This window comes from Pteronotus mesoamericanus, unplaced genomic scaffold, assembly GCF_021234165.1.
Source record: "Pteronotus mesoamericanus isolate MK-2021 breed Mesoamerican mustached bat unplaced genomic scaffold, CSHL_Meso_final scaffold_705, whole genome shotgun sequence".
NCBI lineage: Eukaryota > Metazoa > Chordata > Mammalia > Chiroptera > Mormoopidae > Pteronotus > Pteronotus mesoamericanus.
Window position 1 is genome coordinate 15072547 of NW_026555326.1, and position 10913 is coordinate 15083459.

Here is a 10913-nt window from a genome sequence, read left to right on the forward strand (position 1 = left end):
ACAGTCTCCCTCCCAAAGAGCTAGGGTTTGGAGAGAAAGGAAGACAATGGCTTGGAACTAGCAAGGGGGCCACTTCCGACAACCTCATTGTGCTGATTCCAATCCACCTCTCTCAACTCGCATCTCCAGCCTCTCCAGCTGTGGCTGACCTTGTAGCTGCGGCCAAAACGTGTTCTCTCCTTCCTCGCTGACAGAAGCCCAAGCTGAGCAACAATGTGCCTATTTTAAAAACTACATTTTCCAGCCTCCTTTGCATGTAAGGCCAAGAGTTGTGTTTTTCTACCCTTTGCCTCTCCCCTTCTTCCTGCCCAGAATCCTGATAACATCATGCAGTTCCCATACAACCTTGGACTCCCTGCCTCCTGAATTCTTCTACAGGGAAAGAAAAGAAACAGCTAACATTTAAGTCACCATAGCATATTTTCTCATACATGCAGCCAAGTCAGTCTCTACCAGTTCAGGCTCTGAAGTGGATCCTTTGTGCCTGGTTCACCTCTAGCTACTGAGAGTGGGCCCACCTCACCTGAGGGAAACTCTGGGGGTTAGTTAGGAAACTTCCCTTCTCTGTCCACAAAGGCAGCCCTCACCATGCACTACTCCCACCATTAACTGTCTCCTTCATACCTCATATTTTAACATTATTTATCTTTGTGCCAAGAAGGACCAGACTTTGTTCACTTTTGTCTTAACCTTGCCACAGCAGCCAACAGGCTATGCAAGCAACAGATATTCCTTATTTGCTACATTAAAAGTAAAAATCTCAATTTCAATATCTGAAGTTGAAAAAGCCCTGACTAATTTGCCTAGCCACCTTTTTTGTCCTTGCCCAGAATACACAGCCTTACCTTTGTTTAAAAACTCCAACTTCCTGCCCTGGCTGGTGTGGTTCAGTGGATTGAGCGCCAGCCTGCAAACTGGAGGGTCACCAGTTTGATTCCCAGTCAGAGTACATGCCTGGGTTGCTGGCCAGGTCCCCGGGGGGTGGGGGGCATGAGAGACAACCACACACTGGTGCTTCTCTCCCTCTCTTTCTCCTTCCCTTCCCCTCTGTCCAAAAATAAATAAAATCTTTTTTAAAAAAATTCCAACTTTTCTGTACCCAACCTTGCCCATGACTGTTAAAGATCATAAAAGTTTCCTTGATTGCATCCAAGCCCTGTCTTCTCCTCAGTCAGACCAGACCAAAGGAGGATAAACAGTAGGCCAGGTCTGAACCCTCTGAAGAGGCAGCACGAAACCACCAGGGCATGGAGAGCCTAGAACTCGTAGCTGCAGCTCCCCAGGCCTCTCGGCCATGCCACTGGTTCTCTTAGGAGAGCTTTTGTTGGAATCCACAGACAGTTTTTGATTGTGGAAAAGCTTCCCATTCAGCTCCTGGATTGCAAGCGCCACTTTCTGCACAGAGCCCAGATCCACAAACACAAAGCTGTGAAGGAAGGAGACAGGGCAGCTCCGAGCACATCTCAGGACAGAGATGCAGGAGGTGCCACACCCCAATGCAGGTATTCTTCTCTCCCCTTCTGCAGCCACAGACGGTGGTAGTTCCAGACATACACACGTACAAGTCACTGAGGCCCACACTTGGGCTGGGCTGGGTGGCGGGGATTAGAAGATAGTGCATTGACTATCACTGAACACCACCTAGCTACATATAGCTTTGGGCTTCTTTCATACTATTCCCCCCAAAGTTCAAAGGGCTTTTACGGTCTTGAAAATAATGAAGGGAAAATAGGAGTAGGTCCAGTTTCTGGGGCAACCAAGGCTAAGGGAGGTACTTACCTCAAGTCACAAAACAGAGTAAGGATGTTACCAAAAAATAAACACAACACAGGGCTCTGGGTTTCTGAATCACGGCTGTGTGGACAAGACAATATTAGCTGCCAAGTCAGAGGGTTAAGTACAAAAAAAGAGCTTCCCAAATGTTACTTTGCCAAGACAAAGTGAGTATGGATTTTGGAGCTCAACAGCTAGCCTGCAGTGTCAGTGCATCGAAAAATGGACTGAAAGAAGTTGCCTCCCAAAGAAAACAAAGGAAGAACAGTCATTACCATTTGTAGCCACTGGGATTTTGCACATGGAGAGGGCTGAAGCCTTTCAGAAGGTACCAAATTTCCTCCTAGAGAAAAAGACCTGAGACAAGACTTACAAGTCATTCTCATCGTTTTAGATCCTCAAGCAGCTACTCTGTAATCAGCTGAACACATACTTAGTCAGAGTCTATTATGTGTTGTGTGTGCCTGGTTTTGTGCTAAGTGATGCAAATACAGAGACAAGAAAGTTATAAGCCCTGCCTTCAACTGAAGCTCAACAGGCCAGTGGGGCTACAGACAAGACAATCAAGTTAACAGGTCATTTCACCAAGGGTGATAAATTCCATGATAAGAAGGTACAGGCAGCTGTGAGGGCACACAGTCTGAGTATCTAATCCAGATGTGGAGGGAAGAGAAGCAGTCAGGGTGGGCTCCCAGGAGGAAGTGACTTTAAATTTATTAGGAATCTAGGCTATCTCGCTTTCATCCCTATCTGTGCAAGGTCGACTCAGTCTTCTCACAAAGAACAGCGGGTGGGCTCCCAGAACAAATAATCTAGGCTATCTCGCTTTCATCCCTATCTGTGCAAGGTCGACTCAGTCTTGTGCTCACAGAAACCTTCTGTCACTTCTCCCTTCATGCATTCAATAGACAGCCAGCAAACACGTGCTATGTGCAAGCCTTATGCTGAGAATTACAGTAGATACTGATTTGAACTCAACATAAGCCTTGCATTTATGGAGCATCTGGTTTAGCAGGAACACAGGTGATCTCCTGTCCTACCCACGGGGTGGAGTGAAGTCTGAGAGTAAGAGAGGCAGGGGAACGGGGCGTGGGTGGGGGCAGTCTCCGGTCGGCCTCCCACGGGCTGCTCCTACCCACCCCACTTTCCCTGCGGGTCTCCCCCGTTCACTCTTCTCACTGCAGCCTGGTCTCCACTGCTCTGGGCTAGGGGACCTTCCCCCTCCACCCCGACTCTCAACTCCGGGCCTGCCCTCAGGCTGCCTCCCTCCCCAGGGGTCCCCGGTCCCAGTCTTCCCCACTGGGCCAACTAGGGCCCCTCAGTCTCCAGGTTGTTTGAGCACCATCCCCTTTCTTTGAGCTACATGGTCACAGGACCCTGATGCCCTTTGGAACTACACCCTATTTTTTCTCTTTTCTGCCAAACCTGTAGAAAGAGCTGTCTCCGCCTAATGCCTCCATTTCCTCTCCGCCCACGCCCTCCCAACTGCCCCCGGTCTGGCTCCTGTCCCTGCTCTACTGAAGTGCTTTCTCGAAGGTCACAGCCGTGCTCCCGCTGCCCGCCTCGAAGCGCTTCCGCGGGCCTCCACTCCTGACCCCTTTCTGCGCCTCTCCACGCAGCCTCCGCCTGCTTCCGCACCAGCATGCTGCACTTGTAAACTCCACTGCTGTGATAAAAACCAATTTTTCCCTAGAAAATTCTATTTTGGAAAAAACGTGTGCCATTTATACAACCTTCTTTTAAAAGCCACTTTTACCAATCTAAAGTCACTTTGCTGGCTGAGGAAATTAGAAATGCATTATATGTAACTCATTTTTCTCAGTCTTCATGTTTATATTACATTTAAATTCAAATTTTCTAATTTGCTTTACTTTTAAATATTTAATGTTTATTACACATGAATCTACAAGATGCTGAGCAACAAGCAATTTGTGAATACAAGCAATATGTGCTTAGCATTTTCAGTTTATAAAGCACTTTCATCTACCTTAATCCATTTGATCTTTAAAACCATCCTGTGAAGTGTACTTTATTATCGTCCTCATTCTCAGAAGCATAAAATAAGGATCTGAGAGGCTAAGTGACTTCCCTAAGACACACAGCCAATTTAGAGTCAGGATTGGAACCCAGAGATTCTAACTTCAAATCCTACATTCTTGTCGTTATGTCATTCAAAACCACAGCAGTTTAACATTTTTATATCCTCTATAGCAGGTGTGAGGAAACCAGAGCCTCACGCTAAATCCAGCCCACCACCTTTTTTAATCAATAAACTTTTACTGGAACAAAAGCACACACATTCATTTAGTTATCATCTAGGCTGCTTTCATGCGACAATCCCAGAGGACCGTATTTGCAACAGAGGCATACGACTTGCAAAGCATAAAATATTTACTATCTGACCCTTTGCAGAACAAGTTCACCAACCCTTGCTCCATAGCGATGTTTCTCAGTGCTGACTGCAAATGAGATTCCGCTGGACAGTTACTTTTTCTCTGGGGCTGGGATTAAAGCATCAGTATTTTTTTAAAAACTCCCCAGATTATTTGAATATGCAGCGAAGGTCAAAAACTACTGTTTCATGGTATTGAATAGATTCAGGAAGTATTAGTTTTCAGGAAATGTGCTTGAGGGTAAGAGGAGAGAAAAATCACCACCATCGAACTCCTAAAATCTGAAGAGACACTCCCTACGACTTTTGTCCTGCCCCTTAATACAGTAGTTGTCCCCACTTATCCATGGGATATTGAGACACCCCAAGACCCCCAGTGGATGCCTGGAACTGTGGACAGTACCAAACCCTATATAGACTATGTTTTGTTTTAATACATAAATAACTATGACAAAGTTTAATTTATAATTAGGCACCATAAGAGATTAACAAAAATAATAAAATAGAACAATTACAACAATATACTGTAATAAAAGATTGTGAATGTGGTCTCTCTCTCAAAATATCTTATTGTACTCCACGTACGACATGGATATAATAATGGGCAAGCGGATGAGTCACATCCCAAGCAGGACAACACCAGATTTCATCATGCTGCTCAGATCCGTGCACAACCTATGAATTGTTTATTAAACGGGAAATTCCAGAAACATTTTCAGACTGTGGTTGACTGTGGGTAACTGAAAATGTGGAAAGTAAAAGTGCAGGTACGGGGAGACTACTGCAGTTTTATTTATTTAAAAGTGTTTCAGATCGATTATAGATTTGACAGGAGGCTTCTTGGTACATTAAGCTAAAATTGCCTCATGCCCCTTAGGAATCTTTTAAATCTCATTTTAAATAATGAAATTAACTTTTAGAATCTTTAATTACAAAAGCGTTCAATGTTTACTGTAGAAAAGTTTCAAAATATGGATAGCAAGCCCTGGCCAGGTGGCTTAGTTGGTTGGAGTGTCGTCCCAAACAACAGATGGCTGAAGATTCCACCCCCAGTCAGAGCGCATCCCTGGGTTGCGGGTTTGATCCCGGTCAGGGCACATGCGGGTGGCTACTGACTGATGTTCCTTTCTCACATAGACATTTCTCTCCCCCCCCCCCTTCCTGCCTTCCTCTCTAAAATCAATACATATATCTTCAAGTAAGGATTTAAAATATATATATATATATATGTAGCAAAATAGGAGTACCACCTATAAACCTAACCCACCACCAAAATATGAGCGCTACACAGCTATGTAAAGATTATGGCATTATGCTGTACCTTCTTCTCCATAACCTATTTCACTCAACAGTATATCCCTTTCAATTAATCATTACTGAAAACATCATTGACAGGATCCACAGCGTACCATTTATTATGGCACCCGCATTTATGGACCTCTGACTTATGCCAGACAAACAAGTTATGTAGATGCCTACACACTCAATAACACCATGCCCATCAGACTGGCAGCAGTTCACTAGCCAGACAACAGCAACACTGGCCAGGACAGAGGCATGTTGCTGTTGCTGCTGCTACTGCTGCTTCTGGGGCAGGGGCAGTCTCCCCTCCTAGTCAAGCCGTGTGTGCTGTGTGTGCCCTGATCCCACACGCAGGGGCGGGTCCTAGACACACTCACACACAGGCACACGGACAGGTGCACAAGCTGGGTCACTGGAGCTCTGTTTAAAGCAAAAAAAACTGGGAAGATGTTAGTTTGAACCATAAGAAATTAACATTTTGCAGATAAAAAAAAGAGTTGAACAGCCACAATTGTGTATGGTACAACCTGAGTGTCTGAAAGTCGATTGGCGTGCATATGCCAACACAAATACACCTTTAAAAATAAATGAAATGATCAAAGTCACAAACACACAGTAAGAAAAGATCCAAAGGCTGCCCCCATCACCTGAGCTCCCTTCTTCCTGGGGCACCGCGGGGACCCTGTCTGTCATCACCAATGGCTGTGCCCAACTCTAAGCGGCGCCTTCAGCCCTGCGCTCTCTAACCATCATTCCTGCTCACACCTCTGGCTCTCCAGCTCCCCTCTGGGGCTGTGATCCTTCAAACCCTTTCCCACCACCCTTCAGACTCCAGATTCTATCCTGACTCTCCAGCTACCCATTCTGCCCCACCCCCACCCCACCAGGTCCTTGCTTCCCCTTTAGCCATCGCAGATGCCCTGGTTTCTCACTGCACCATCCCCCTTAGATACACTTTCTGTGGAGAGCACTTCACAACATCGCTACCACACGTTCCTAACCATCAGACCCCACTCTCCCACGCAGAACTCCCACACATCTATTTCCCTACCCAACCCTTCCAGGTACTCTGTTCAGCGGTAACACTGAGAAGACAGAATCAATCAAAAGGGAATGTCCACACCCTGCATCTCCATGTGCACCCCTCTTTGTGGAACCCCTGTCCTTGCCCCAGATCCCCCCCAGCTTCCCCACCGTCTCAGGGCCTCTGAGGCTCCATTATCTCCTCTCTCTGTGCATCAACTCCCCTCCCCACTGCATGAGCACACAAGTGAGCTCTGACACTTGCCACCTCAGTACCCACAGACACACGACGCCTTGACCACATATCCTCCTCTTCCTCCCACCCTGTTTTCCTACCTTTTTATTACAAAAATCCTTGGAAAACTTGTTTATACTCAGTATCTTCATTTCTCTTATTCATTCAACAAATATTTATATTCATTAAGTGCCTACCTAGTCTGTGTTACAAAAGGTTTCTGCTACAGTGAACAGAATAGGCAAAAACCCCTCCCCCGGGGCCTATCTTCTTTGAGTAAGACAGATAATCAATAAGGTGAGTAAATAACGTGCATGGTAAGTTTGATAGCGGTAAGCGTTAAGGAGACATATAAAGTTAGAGAGCAGACAGGAGCAGAGGGGCTGCAACCTAGGGAGAACGGCCGAGGAGGTCCTTTGACGTGACATTGAGCAAAGAGGGAACAAGGGCCAAGGTCTGTTCAGCAGGAACGGCAGGGTCAAGGTGTAGCAGGGCCTTGTGAGGCTGACGTGGGGTGAGCAAGAGAGAGGGCACAGGAGACGCGGGCACAGGGCTGCAGGGGACCGGGTCACGTGCGGCCTCGGGGAACTCTGGCTGAGTCCTGAGGGAGACGGCAGACACTGAGGCTGCAGAGCAGAGGGATGCCGAGACCCGCTCACAGGGCCCAGGAGAGATGGCGCTGGCCTGGGTCAGGGCGGGCACTGGGGGTGTGACAGGCAGTGCTCAGGTTCCGGATATATCTAACCTCGTGTGATAAAACATTCCAGACACACGTAGAAGGAGAAAGGCACAGTGAACCCCCCCCACACCCAGCCCCAAGTTTCAACAGCCATCCCCATCTTGCCGTAGCTGTTTCATGTGCCTCTCCACACCCTGTTGGCTAGAGCTTTACAGCGGACTCCAGGTATCATGTCATTTCGTTCTTAAATACTTTACACTTCAAAAAAGGATAATTTTGTATGTAGATACAATGCCATTATCAAACTAAGATGATTTACAATAGTTTCCTATCAACTAATAGGTATATTCCACTTCTCAAAAGTATCTTTTCAAATTTTTTCCACCCAAATCAGGATCAAAACCAATTTCTACTCGTTATATTTGGTTGTCATTTCCCTCAAGTCTCTTCTAAATCTCTTTAAATCTGTATCAGATTCTCTACTTTAATTTCTCCCTGACTTTGATTTGTTACAGAAACCAGATCAGCTGTCCTGTAGACAAGAATACCTCTTCTTTTATTATTTAAATTTTTATTTTAAATCTTTCTTTATGGTACACAATATTCTTTGGGGATTTGGGAAAAAAGGAGTTAGAAAAAAATGCTAAGGTTGCAGAATTCTAGGGATGTCACAAATGTCTTTCCTCATCATTTCCTTTTTAAATACTAAGTCTTTCCCAAGGAGACAGTCAACCTCCTTTACAAAGTGGTTCGAAAGCTCAGCTCACTTAACCTACTGCTTTGATGTATTTAATCACTTGGACTCCTCTTCTTTTAATTGTTGACACTATTACAGGTGTCCCCTTTTCCCCCTCCCCTGGCCTTCACGGCACTGTTGTCTGAGTTCCTGGGATATGCACATATGTTCTTTGGCTAATCCCTTCACCTTCTTTCATCCAGCCCCCCTTCCCCCTCCCCCCCAACAGCTGTCAGTCTGTTCCATGAATCCATGCCTGTTTTATTTTGTTCATCATTTTATTTTATTCATTAGATCCCACATATAAGTGAGATCATATGGTATTTGCCTTTGTCTGACTGGCTTACTTCGCTGAGCGTAATCATCTCCAGGTCCATCGGTGCTGTCGTAAAGGGTAGGAGATCTTTTTTTTTTTTAATAGCTGTGTGATATTCCAACGTACCACAGCTTTTTTATCCATTCATTTACTGATGGGCACTTGGGCTGTTTTCCAGATCTTGGCTATTGTAAATAACGCTATAAACATAGGGGTGCATATATTCTTTCTGACTGGTGTTTCAGGATAAGAGTACTTCCTTATGGTAGCATTTAACTTGACCTTCTATCGCCATTTTCTTCAGACTGGAAATTAGCCACTGAGCTTTTAGATATGTTATTACTTATATTTTTTTGGCTAGAATACTTTCTAGATAGTGTGATCTCCTTCAAAAACACTGCAATACTTTACATCGTCTCACTGTTAGTGATGCTAAATTAATCACCAAGTTCAGATGGTGGCAGCCTGATCCCTCCATTGTAAAACTATCCACCAACGTTTTTTACCTAATGAAGTTATCCTGTAATAATAACCCCTCCCTGCTTGCAACAGATTTTTTTTATTATGGTTTGCAAAATGATCACTTTATATTTCAATCATTTCCTCTGCATTTACAAGCTAGACTTCCTCTGTAAGGAAAAGCTTTCTCTCATCCACTAGGGTCATTTGTTTGTCCTGAAATAGCATTTGTGTTGGAAAAGCAAGATCAACACTTACTCTTTTCCTTTAATCATCAAGTTTTATATTAATTAACTACCATCCTACCTTCAATTATGCCCTGGAGTCTTTCTTTCTCTTTCTCTCTTTCTCTTCTTTTCTTTCTTTCTTCCTTCCTTCCTTCCTTCCTTCCTTCCTTCCTTCCTTCCTTCCTTCCTTCCTTCCTTCCTCTCTCTGTCTCTGTCTCTGTCTCTCTTTCTTTCTTTCCTTCGGTACCATTACAAGTGATTGCTTGTTTATCATCAGTGCATTTTAATCAAATGTAGTCATTAGTATTTTTGATGTACAAATTGTCCCACCTTAGCTGTGGGGCCTCCTTTTCGTTCATTCGTGTGTCTCTTTATTTTTATTTGGAAATTTTCAACATAGAAATAACAAATGCCTATATACCTAACACTTAGCAATAATAATTCTTAACTCTTTTTTTAAAAAAGATTTTATTTATTTATTTACTTTTGGAGAGAGAGGAAGGGAGAGAGAAAGAGGAGAGAAACATTGATGTGTGAAAGAAACACCGATTTGTTGCCTCATACCTGACCCAACTGGGACCAGGCCACAACCCAGGCTTGTGCCCTGACCAGGAATCAACCAGCGACCTTTCACATTACAAAGCAACACTCAACCAACTGAGCCATACTGGCCAGGATGCTGCCATCTCTTCTGAAACAAATCTCAAATACCTCATTCTACATCTGCAAACATCAGCTCAAAAAAAACACATAGCACGCCTCTAAATTCAACCAGTCCCTTCAATCAAACCTCAATAGCCTTTGATAGCTTTCTAGCCTTCTGGCTCTGGAATCAGTCATTTCCCTAAGAAGGCCAGGTTCCTGACGTGGAGAATGGTGGTTGGAGCACACAATCTAGGAGCTAGGAATTTACTGGGTTATAGAAGCTCCAAGGTCTTTCAGTGGACAAAGCAAGAAAATAAGTGTCTTTAAAGAGGAAAACAATCATTGTTATCAGGGATTCCAATCCATATGTAAGAGCTATACATAGTTTGTATTTAACTTCTTTTATTTTTATCTTCTCTCTTATGCTAAAAATCCTATTCCTAACATTAATCTAATTGCCTGTTTTACCCTACTTTACATATATAACAGGCTCGAATAACAATACCAGGATTATTCTGACAACAAAATTACTAAATTTAAGATATCTTTGCAATGCTTTTTATCCCTATAGTATATCCTCCTGAGGATATACAGTCAAAATACTGTGTTCCAAGGTCAACTTGAATAATTCTTTCCTCTAACACCAAACTGGTTATATCGCCAATTTGTTTTCTGTTTTTAGGGAGTATTTAAAACAACAACACGTAATTTTGATTTCTTTAATTATCAAAACATTTAAATATTTCTAAAGTCAAAACAATAATACGAGGTAAATTCAGAAGTTGTGCTGCCGTCTTCCACCTCTTGTCCTTCCTCCACCACAGGCTACCATCTTTATGTCCTCCCAGGGTTTATTTCACACATTTAAAGAGATACTCTATCAACCTCCTCCCTTCAGATACAGAAGATTGTTCAATTCTAGGTATACATTTAAGGTAGAGGCAAAATTTGCTGTTGAGACTTGAATTTGAAGTGAGAAAAATGTGAGGTGTAAAATAAGAATATTTCTCTGGTTTCAGACCATTTACTGAGATGGGGAAGAGGGTAGGAGAACCAGGCTGGGGACTATCAGACGCTCAGCTCAGACACTTTAAGTTTGAAATGCCTATTAGTCACCCCAGTAAAA